Here is a 12,337-nt window from a genome sequence, read left to right on the forward strand (position 1 = left end):
TATAGTATGTCAAAAAATCACAAAAAGTCATAGTATGTCCAAAAATTCATAAAAAGTAATCGTTTACTATGTCGAAATATTCATAAAAGTCATAGTATTATATGTTGAAAATTCATAAAAGTCATAGTATAGTATGACAAAAATGTATAAAAATTCATAGATAATATGTCAAAAAATTCATAAAATTCATAGTATAATATGACAAAATACTAATAAAAAGTCATAAAAAGTCATAGTATAGTATGCCAAAACATTCCTATAAAGTCGTAGTATAGTATGTCATAACAAGTCCAAATTTATAGTTCTTGTTGTGAAACAAGAAGAATTTAAAATCCCGTGGAGAATGCGGGCGTTGATCCCGCTACCTCTCGCATGCTAAGCAAGCGCTCTACCATTTGAGCTAATTCCCCTTTTCAAAAATAGACATAGTATAGTATGTCAAAAAATCATAAAAAGTCATGGTATAGCATGTCAAAAAAATTAATTGTATAGTATGTCAAAAAATTGAAAAAAAGTCATAGTATAGTATGACAAAAATTCATAAAAAGTCAACAAAAATCATAAACAGTCATAGTATAGCATTTCAAAAAATTCATAAAAGTCATGTTATAATATGTCAAAAAATGCATAAAAAGTATTAGTATAGTATGTCAAAAAATTCACAAAGTCATAGTATAGTATGTCAAAAAATGCATAAAAAGTCACAGTATAGTATTTCAAAAAATTCATAAAGTCATAGTATAGTATGTCAAAAAAATCATAAGTCTTAAAAAGTCATGGTATACCATGTATAAAATTCATAAAAGTCATAGTTTAGTATGACAAAAAAATCATTAAAGTCATACTATAGTATGTCAAAAAAACGTAAAAATCACACTGTAGTATGTTGAAATATTCCTAAAAAGTCTATATATATATATATATATATAAGTATACTATGACTAAATAGTCATAAAATTTCATAAAAAGTCACACTACAGTATGTCGAAAAATTCATAAAAAGTCATAAAAAGTCATAGTATGTCAAAAGATTCTTAAAAAGTCGTAAAAAGTCATAGTATGTTGAAATTTTTCATGAAAGTCATTGTTTAGTATGTCGAAAAAAACATAAAAAGTCACATTGTAGTATGTCGAAATATTCCTAAAAAGTCGTAGTGTAGTATGTCGTAACAAGTCCAGATTTATAGTTCTTGTTGTAAAACAAGAAGAATCTTGAACATCCTTTGGAGAAGGCGGGCATTGATCCCGCTACCTCTCGCATGCTAAGCAAGCGCTCTACCATTTGAGCTACTTCCCCTTCTTCAAAAAAGTCATAGAATAGTATATCAAAAATTCACAAAAAGTCATTGAAAGCCATAGAATGTCAAAAAATTCATAAAGTCATAAAAAGTCATAGTTTAGTATGTCGAAAATTCATAAAAGTCATAGTATAGTATGAAAAATAAATTCAAAAAAAATCATAGTATAATATGTCAAAAAAATCATAAAAATCATAGTATAGTTGTCAAAAAATTCATAAAATGTCATAAAAACTCATCGTATAGTATGTCAAAATATTCCTAAAAAGTCGTAGTACAGTATGTTGTAACAAGTCCAAATCCAAAACAAGTTCTTGTTGTAAAGCAAGAAAAATAAATGTCGGTTATGCCGAAATAATGTCGGTTGCCTGTTAAGGAATACCTTTCGTGGTCAGCGGGATTCGAACCTGCGCGGGGAGACCCCAATGGATTTCTAGTCCATCGCCTTAACCACTCGGTCACGACAACCTGAAAAGCAGTGTTTTACCTGTTTGGACCAATGTTCATGAACTTTTCAATTGGTTAGTAGTAGTTAACAGACACGGGCAAAGTGCAAATTGTAGTGTACTGCCTGTGTCTGTGGCTCCATGTGGAGGCAGCTTGATTGATTGATATGTCTCCTCCAGAGCAAGCAACAGTGGCGAGGAAAAACTTCCTTTTAGGCAGAAACCTTGGTCAGACCCAGGCTCTTGGTAGGTGGTGTCTGACGGGTTGGGGTTAGAGTAAAGAGTGGAAATAACAAAAATAGAAAAAATTGTAGTTTGTAGCAGTTCTTTTTAGTAGTTCATGGCATAGCAGGGCACTGTGGGCATTACAAGGCACAGCAGGACGTAGCTTGGCACCGCAGAGTGTAGCAGTTGAACATGGCATTGCAGAACGTGTAGCGGGACCATGGCGACAGCTGCTACCATGATTTTGGAGCCTCCCTGATCCAAGGGAACATGGTGGGGAAAAAAGAACATAAGGACTCTGGGGAGTGACTCCGGGGAGTGACTCTGGGGAGTGACTCCCCAGAGCTAGGTTAGTAACACGTATTTCTGGGACATGGATGCACATAAATGAAAAGATAGAAAGATAGAGGAGAGAGGAGCTCAGTGTATCAAGGAAGTCCCCAGCTGTCTAAAACTATTACAGCATAACCAAGAGAGACAGGGTAAAGAGAGGAGCCTGGTCGGGCTAGAATGCTCCCCAACCGGATCGGGCTGTTTTCAGGAGATATTACGCTGCGAAAGCGAGCCAGAACCAGAGACGGACAACATGTGTCCCAACCATAGACTGTGGTCCCAAGAGTTGACGTCAGCGCGGACAGCAGTGTCAGCAGTGTGCAAACTGATTATCAGTGCAACAAAGTTACCAGTTGCCTGATTTTCCAGAGCACTAAAGTGACATACAGGGGTGTGAAAAAGTGTTTGCCCCCTTCCTCATTTCCTGTTCCTTTGCATGTTTGTCACACTTAAGTGTTTCGGAACATCAAACCAATTTAAACAATAGTCAAGGACAACACAAGTAAACACAAAATGCTATTTGTAAATGAAGGTGTTTATTATTAAAGGTGAAAAAAAATCCTAACCATCATGGCCCTGTGTGAAAAAGTGATTGCCCCCCTTGTTAAAACATACTATAACTGTGGTTGTCCACACCTGAGTTCAATTTCTCTAGCCACACCCAGGCCTGATTATTGCCACACCTGTTCACAATCAAGGCATCACTTAAATAGGAGCTGCTTGACACAGTAAGGTCCACCAGAAGATCCTTAAAAGCTACACATCCTGCCGAGACCCAAAGAAGTTCAGGAACAATTGAGAAAGAAAGTAATTGAGATCTATCAGTCTGGAAAGGGTTATAAAGCCATTTCCAAAGCTTTGGGAATCCAGCGAACCACAGTGAGAGCCATTATCCACAAATGGCGAAGACATGGAACAGTGGTAAACCTTCCCCGGAGTGGCCGGCCGCCCAAAATTACCCCAAGAGCGCAGCGACGACTCATCCAAGAGGTCACAAAAGACCCCACAACAACGTCCAAAGAACTGCAGGCCTCACTTGCCTCAGTTAAGGTCAGCGTTCATGCCTCCACCATCAGGAAAAGACTGGGCAAAAATGGCCTGCATGGCAGAGTTCCAAGGAGAAAACCACTGCTGAGCAAAAAGAACATCAAAGCTCGTCTCAATTTCTCCACAACACATCTTGACTTTTGGGACAACATTCTGTGGACCGATGAGACAAAAGTGGAACTCTTTGGAAGGTGTGTGTCCAAGTATATCTGGTGTAGAAGGAACAGGTCTGGGGCTGTTTTGCTGCTTCAGGACCTGGAAGACTTGCCGTGATAAAAGGAACTATGAATTCTTCTGTCTACCAAGAGATCCTGAAGGAGAATGTCTGACCATCTGTTTGTGTACTCAAGCTGAAACGAACTTGGGTTCTGCAGCAGGACAATGATCCTAAACACACCAGCAAGTCCACCACCGAATGGCTGAAGAAAAACAAAATGAAGACTTTGGAGTGGCCTAGCCAAAGTCATGACCTGAATCCTATTGAGATGTTGTGGTATGACCTTAAAAAGGCCGTTCATGCTCGAAAACCCTCTAATGTAACTGAATTAGGACAATTCTGCAAAGATGAGTGGGCCAAAATTCCTCCAGGACGCTATAAAAGCCTCATTGCACGTTATCGCAAACGCTTGGTTGCAGTTGTTGCTGCTAAGGGTGGCCCAACCAGTTATTAGGTTTAGGGGGCAATCACCTTTTCACACAGGGCCATGATGGTTTGGATTTTTTTTCACCTTTAATAATAAACACCTTCATTTACAAATTGCATTTTGTGTTTACTTGTGTTGTCCTTGACTATTGTTTAAATTGGTTTGATGTTCCAAAACACTTAAGTGTGACAAACATGCAAAGGAACAGGAAATGAGGAAGGGGGCAAACACTTTTTCACACCACTGTGTGTATATATATATACAGGGATGTAGTGGAGGCTAAACGCACGTAAACGCCGTTTATGCACCTCTCAAAATTCTGAAATGGCGTTTACCCACCTCCAAAGTGCGTTTACCCACCTCTGAATAGCCTATTGTCCCAAAGCCATTCTAAATTAAGCTTATGTCGTTTTAGTTTCATAATATTCATTATTAGTTTCATAGGTTGTTAAACCTAAGACGAAGTCCATCATATTGCGCTGCATTACTGTCAGTGTTGACTAATCTCTTGCGGTGTTTGGGGTACTGAGCCCCCAGCGTTGCGTTCCAGGCAGCGCTACCTGTAATGTACTAGGATTGGGCAATGGTTGGGTGCCTTTAAGTCCCGGTCGCAGCGCTGCCTGGAAGTCAAAGTTGAGGGCATTAAACATAAGCAGGAAGCGGCAGACTGATTCGTCAGTCATGTCATACTATCCTACATGTAGTTAATGATGAATGGGTTTGAAAAATGGATATCCGTAATTTTTTTAAGCGCCGCCAAGACAGCAGCCCTCCTCCTGATGCCAGCAAACGGTCTTGGACAGAAGCCCAAGTGAGTGAGCTCGGAAAACAGGACACAACTTAATATTTTGGAGGTTAATTTGGTTAATGGCAGATGCATGCCACTGACTCAAAAAGCCACGGCACTGATTAGGTTAGCCTACCCCTTTCAGACATGAAATTGCAGGTCACCTAGCTACCTTTTGCCATTAGGGAAATTCAGGATATATTGTCTGATAAATAACTGGATGTTATTTCCTTCTCTGGCCACTGAAAGTTAGTGTCAAGAAGCTCCCTTTGCTAGTCAGCTAGCTAGTTATTGTTGTCAGTCACTCTAGCGTTTCGCGGGTACGGTAAACGTTTCTATGGTAACAGCGAGTTGGACCAATCAGAAACGTTGCTGTTACGCTTAGGATTGTGGGTAATGTAGTTTTTCTACGCAAGATAGTGGATAATTGTTTTTCTTATTTCTTATTTAATATTACAAGGTTGATATCATACCGACTTCTAGCGTCATCAGGAGCAGAAACTGGGTCAGTCTACCTCGGATGGTTTTTATATTATGGCTGATAACAAATTCATATGGAGAAAATCAAGGGGTTTTTAATTATATATACATATATATATATATATATATATATATATATATATATATATATAGATAGATAACTTTATAGTCATTACACATGTACAAGTACAAGGCAACGAAATACCGTTTGGAGCATGCCTCCGGGCCGCTGCTAATACAAGCGCCGCCACACGCACTCCCTGAAAACGATATATGCAGACAGCAACATGGTAATACAAACATCACAACGTAATGCACAAGACAACACACAGTTCATGTGGACACATGAAGGAATTTTTTGAGGTGGCATTGAGAGGGAGCGAGAAAACAGAATCGAGGGCAGACAGACGGATGTGGGGCGGGATGGGGGAGGGAGTGTATGGTGTGTGTGTGAGATAGTGAGTTGTGTGTGCAATGTGCGCGTCAAACTGTCTGTGTTGTTAAAAGCTCAGTTCATCGGCGTGACCTTGAAGAGATAACCAGAGCACAGGACGAGATAGAATGGCCAGCTGCTGGTTGTTTTCCTGCTCGGGTGAAGGGTGGCGGGGGGGGGGTAGTTGATCAGTTGCAGTCCAATTTAGGGTGACTCGGTAGAATTTATCCGAATCAATGTCCATCACTCATTTGTCACCGACCTCAGCGTCATGCGAGCATCCATATCACGTAGTGATTTTTGCAGTCCATCTACCTTCTCTGCCAGTCCGGTGGTTACACGAAGCAACTCCACCGACTGGGCCCTGTTGGTATCAATCCCCTTCTGCGCTTCCACGGTCCGGTCTGAGATGTTACATATATATATATATATATATATATATATATATATATATATATATACACACACATTATGGCTGATAATATAAATTCATATGGAGAAAATCAAGGGGGTTTTACTATATATATATATATATATATATATATATATATATATCTCATTCAGACTGGATACCTAAACCATTTAATGCATGCTAAATAATTTATTTTAATGGTTTTAATGGTAACAGACAGAGGTTAGACTGACAATTGCTGCAGAGAGCACAGTGAGTGGAGATATAGAGAGAGACTTATCGGTGATCGCGTCATGGTCCACGTGATCACAGAATTTATAGGTTACCCACCTCTTTTTTTACCACTACACCTCTGTATATATATATATATATATATATATATATATATACACACTTTGTTGTGAAAATAACTGATAGTTATACTTGTGCTCAGGGGTGTGCGTCGAGCCGGTGGGTGTGTGTGTCTGTGTGTGTGTGTGTCTGTGCGTGTCTCTGTGTGTGTGTGCGCGCATGTGTTTGAGAGTGTGTGAGTGTGTGTATGTGTGAGTGAGTGTGTGTGTGCGTGTCTGTGTATGTGTTTGGCAGGTTACTTTAAAAAGTAATTAGTTACAGTTACTTCTTCCAAGAAGTAACTAAATTAGATACTCAGTTACAAATTATGAAAGTAACTATTTACTTCAGAAAGTAACTAATGCGATACTTTCATGTACATTTTTAAAGGCTCTGAAGTGTGTGTGTGTGTGTGTGTGAGAGTGTGTGTGATAGAGCGATGGAGAAGTGAGCGAGTAGCTACTTTAGAGTCAAAGTGACCCCCCCCGATCCCTGGGTAGAGAGCTGATGCTGGAGATGAGGAGATAAAGACGTCATGGTTGGTAAAAACAGGAAAAGACATGATGACGGTTGCCATGGTGACCGAACTGATAATATTTCACTGGAACTCAATCTATCTCAATCTACGCCTGCTGTCGAGCTAACCCTAGCCGCGCACACGCACACACGCACACACACACACACACACACACACACACACACACACACACACACACACACACACACACACACACAGACAGCTGATGCTGCAAAGTTTCTCCGATGATGAGATAAAGAAGTCGGAAAAAGTGACAGCGGTGTCAGTGGGGGGGGGGGGGGGGTGTAGAGTGTATCTGAGCTACGTGAGTGACAGCGGTGTCAGTGGTCCTGGACCTCGGAGCAGAATGGCTGCAGTCCCAGAGCTCTCCTTCCTGCTGGTCTCTCTCATCAGCAGCATCCACGCAGGAGAACACATCTTCATCAAAATGGAAGGGTCCTCTTACACCTTCACCCCCCCCCCAAAGACCACCACCTCCTGCCTGATCTCCAGGTCTGTTGGTGGGGAGAACCTGGTCCTGTGGAACACCTCTGACCTCTGGTCCAACCAGTCCTCAGTACCTGGACCCCTGAAACAACGACTGGTCAGCGATGTGGAGACTTCTTCTTACAGGATCCTCAACCTGACCCAGTCCGACTCCGGCCCGTACCGAGAGGAGTGCTGGACCAACGGCACCGTAACCCATGGCAACAACCTCACTATCACGGTTTGTACTTCTGCAACATTTTGGTCCATTTTAACAGCAAGACTCGGAGAAACAGTGGACCTGCCATGTGGGGGCGCAGCTGGTCATCAGGACGTCCAGTGGTTTAAACAGGACTCTGGATATGAGCAGGAGACATGGAGCAGAGTTTTTGGGGACAAGACGATATCAGAGATTGACGATGTTAGAGGAAGATACCAAGTGGTGACAAACTCATCAGATCTTCGTGTTTCCAACGTCACGGCAACAGACTTTGGACGGTACAGCTGTCTGGTGATGGACCAGCAGCGGTGTGTCAGCGATCGGACTGTAGAGTTGAGACCATCGTCTGAGACGATCTATGGCTCAGAGGGACAGACCGCCGTGTTGCCGTGCACCGTCTCTCACTCCACTGATGAACAGCCCCCCCGCTGGTCTACTCTGATCTCCTCTGACCTAGGACTCCTGAACCAGACTGATCCTTCAGTAGACCAGAACTACTCGCTGGTGTTTTCATCTCTGATGTTAAATCACTCAGGTCGGTACGTCTGTAAAGTCTCTAGGAGACAGCAACATTATTATCTGTTGGTGTGTCCCCCATTTGGCCCCCCCGCTGTAGAGCTCTTCTCAGAGGGAGATGATGTCACTCTCAGGTGCCCAGGTAGGGGAGAGGGTGGGGGGCATGATTGGTTCATCAAGTCAGACCGAACAGAGGGAAGAGTCTTTAATGTAGGGTCTGATCAGAGCATGAGCAGAGTGAGCAGGGACTATGGTAACTGGACCCTGGTTATCTCTAATATGTCAGTGGGGGACGCGGGGGGGTACTGGTGTGTAGTTTATGACCATCGTTTCCAGTGTGTGTCCACAGAGAGGACGGTGGTGGTCTACGTGGAGCCCTTTGGGGTCTACTCCACCTTCTTCAAAGTGAGATGCTCAGTGCTCAGCGTCCTGCTGCTGATGCTCTGTGCTGCTGTAGTCGCTGTGAGGAGATATACACACACACACACACACACATTTAATATGATCACACGCACACACACACACACACACACACACACACACTTAATATGATCACACACAAAAACACACACTTAATATGATCCCACACATACACACACACACACAGATTACAGACATAACAAACAGAAATTATGGGAAATAAGACATAAATACTCAATGATATTATTATATTATTATAATAATAATAATATAATAATAATAAAAACAAAAATAATATTATTTTAACATTATATAATATTATTGTAATAATATCATAATACAATATTATTACAATAATATAAATACAATAATATATTATTTTCATAATTTAATATCATTACAATAATAAAATAATATGATAATAAAAATCTAATTATATAATTATATTCTATCATCACAATACTGTTATTATAATACTATAATAATATAATATTATTACAATAATATAATAATAATAATAGATAATAAGTTGAACGGTAGAAAGTAACCTTTGACCCAAACATTAGTATGTTGTGTATATATAGATGATATTATATGTATTTTATTATACATGTATGTATATATATATTGGGTTAGTTGATCTTGTCTTTGTGTTGTTGTGGGGTGATGTGGGGGGGCATTGGTTTAATAGTTTAACATGTTGGGGATTCACTTTTTAACTTTACAGTCACCTTAGAGATTATTACATATGTTGAATGTGTGTGTGTGTGTCTGTGTCTGTGTGCATGTCTGTGTGTGTATGTGTGTGTGTGTGTGTGTGCCTGTGTGTGTGTGTCTGTCTGTGTCTGTGTGTGCGTTTGTGTCAGTGTGTGTGTGTGTGTGTGTCTGTCTGTGTGTGTGTGTGTGTGTGTGTGTGTGCGTGTGTGTGTATTCCAGATGTATTTTAAATCTTAAGATTATGGGATGTTGTGTATTATCTATGAAGGAACATGAATTGTCTTTGATGCATTTATAATAGTTGTATGTTGCAGTGTTGTCAATGTTATTACCATGTTAATACCGTGTTATTACCATGTTATTGTGTGTTATTACCATGTCATGTGTTATCACGTTATTATGTGTTATTACCATGTTATTATTTGTTATTGCCATGTTATTGTGTGTTGTTACCATGTTATATCTTGGTCTATCTTTATAACCTATCGTCTGGATAATAAACCTTATTAAGAATGATTGTGAGTTCTGATTCATTATTATTAACAACATATCTCACACACACACACACACACACACACTCACAGACACACACACACACACACACACACAGACACACACACACACACACACACACACAGACACACACAGGCAGACATACACACACACAAACACACATTAATTTGCAGGAAGACAACACGAGAGTTAAAGAATGTAAAAAGAGAGAAAAATTTCAGAGAAAGTGAAAAGAATGTGAACAAATGTCAATAAAAGTGACAATTGTAAAAAAAATAAAAAAGTTTTAAAGATTTGGGGAAAAACCTACGAACATTTCCCCTGATGGTAGAGCTCAGAGGGAGCCGAGGTAAGGAGGTGACGAGGTAAGGAGGTGACGAGGTGACGAGGTAAGGAGGTGACGAGGTAAGGAGGTGACAAGGTAAGGAGTTGACGAGATAAGGAGGTGACGAGGTAAGGAGGTGACGAGGTAAAAAGGTGACGAGGTAAGGAGGTGACGAGGTAAGGAGGTGACGAGGTAAAAAGGTGACGAGGTAAGGAGGTGACGAGGTAAGGAGGTGACAAGGTAAAAAGGTGACAAGGTAAGGAGGTGACGAGGTAAGGAGGTGACGAGGTAAGGAGGTGACAAGGTAAAAAGGTGACAAGGTAAGGAGGTGACGAGGTAAGGAGGTGACGAGGTAAGGAGGTGACGAGGTAAGGAGGTGACGAGGTAAGGAGGTGAAGAGGTAAAAAGGTGACGAGGTAAGGAGGTGACGAGGTAAAAAGGTGACAAGGTAAGGAGGTGTCAAGGTTTTTTGGTTATAAATAAAAACTAAAATAAAAATAAAACACACATATATATATATATTTTATATACATATTTATACAAATCGTTTTATGAATGTTTGTGGTAGATTGCTACAATTTAACGGAGTGATTACTACATTATGATGTGACATCTGTTGCAGGATCAGCCACCGTCACCCTGTCCTACTGTCCAACTGCACGATGTCTCTGCCTGGGGGACTGTCCCTGAAGTGGTCAGACTGGATGGGCACCCAGTCTGCAGGACGCTTGGCTTGGAGGAAGGTGTTAGTACTTCGTCTACAACGTGGAATATCCATCTCGTCTGAAGAACACCCTGATTTTTATTCATGTTCTAAAAATGTGTCTGAGGTTAATGACCAGCCTCCACCTGTTAGCGTGACCGGGGTAATCAACATTTTAACCTGATCAACAGCAGCCATGCCTCCACCAATCAGCTGTCCTAAATGCTCTCCAAAGAGCCTTTACACTGGTGGAGTTAACCCACCACATCGGACTTGTCCATGCACATGAGCCACATTTTTCCATAACGTGATGCCTTAACAACTGTCAATTAACATTTTCTAGATATGAGTCTTTCTGACCACATATTTACAGGAAGCATAAAGACATTTTAGCGAGACGAGCCATTGCTCATGATATGCAGGAGTCGGTGGTGGTGGAGGAGGAGCAGGGGCCCGGTGATGCTGTCAGTCCTCATGAACCTAAAAAGCTCAAAGCTTGTACCTTTTTTAATCCAGAACACAGTTCTTGTTAGTGATGTTCATGAAATTGAGAGATAAATAGTGCTATTGTATTTATTCCCAGCCATGCAGCTATTCTCTGCTATTGTTGACTGTTCTCTTTGTTTACAGTATGACATGGCGGTATGAAGATGTTAATACAATTTATTTTAATGTTTTTATATTGGACATGACATCCTAAAACATTTTTTCATTTTATTTTGGGATGTTACGTGTTATGTTTGAGATCCTGTGAATTAGACATTTCTGTTTAAAGGACTAGAATAAATGTTCAATTAGTAGTTTGCCTTTTTTTCTTTAACTTAAGGAGTTAAAAAGGAACTTTTTTGCAACTAAAAGGTACAAAATGGCTTTGTCACTGGGGCGGTACCTTAATGGGACAACATGGTACCTTTTCTAAAGGTACTTTTGTTGTACCTTGGTTTAAGGCTGGTTTAAGGTACGTTATTGATCCTCAAAGGTATAATATTGTCCCTTAGAAGGTACAAACAGGTAAGGTACAAACTTTTGTTCCTTGAAGGTCCTGTTTTGTACTTTATATTTTTTTGACAGTGTGTGTATGTACTGTAAATAAATATATATATATGAATTCATTGAGATTCTACTCTGTTGCGTCGGCTGATATCTCCGCGCAGGATGTGGCCGTCAGATCACCATGGCAACGCTCGTCATCAGCTGATCTTCTGACTTCTTTATCTCATCATCAGAGGAAACTTTACACACAGAGGCTGATGTGGTGTGTGTGTGTGTGTGTGTTGTGTGTGTGTGTGTGTGTGTTGGCAGGTTACTTTAGCTATATTACTTATTTAACTATTTACTTCAGAAAGTAACTAATGCGGTACTTTCATGTACATTTATAAATGCTCTGAAGTGTCTGTGTAGGTGAGTGTGTGTGTGTGTGTGTTGTGTGTGTGTGTGTGTGTGTGTGTGTGTGTGTGTGTGATAGAGCGATGGAGAAGTGAGCGA

At 40.6% G+C, this 12,337-nt stretch overlaps 1 non-coding gene across 1 annotated transcript; it reads right to left on the bottom strand.

The window, feature by feature from the left end:
* Nucleotides 1-1,224: 1,224 nt before the first annotated feature.
* Nucleotides 1,225-1,297, bottom strand: trnaa-agc (transfer RNA alanine (anticodon AGC)). The gene has a single exon. It is a non-coding gene; the product is annotated as a tRNA-Ala (tRNA).
* Nucleotides 1,298-12,337: the final 11,040 nt, after the last annotated feature.

The sequence above is a fragment of the Etheostoma spectabile genome, unplaced genomic scaffold, assembly GCF_008692095.1.
Source record: "Etheostoma spectabile isolate EspeVRDwgs_2016 unplaced genomic scaffold, UIUC_Espe_1.0 scaffold00019331, whole genome shotgun sequence".
Taxonomy (NCBI): Eukaryota; Metazoa; Chordata; class Actinopteri; order Perciformes; family Percidae; genus Etheostoma; species Etheostoma spectabile.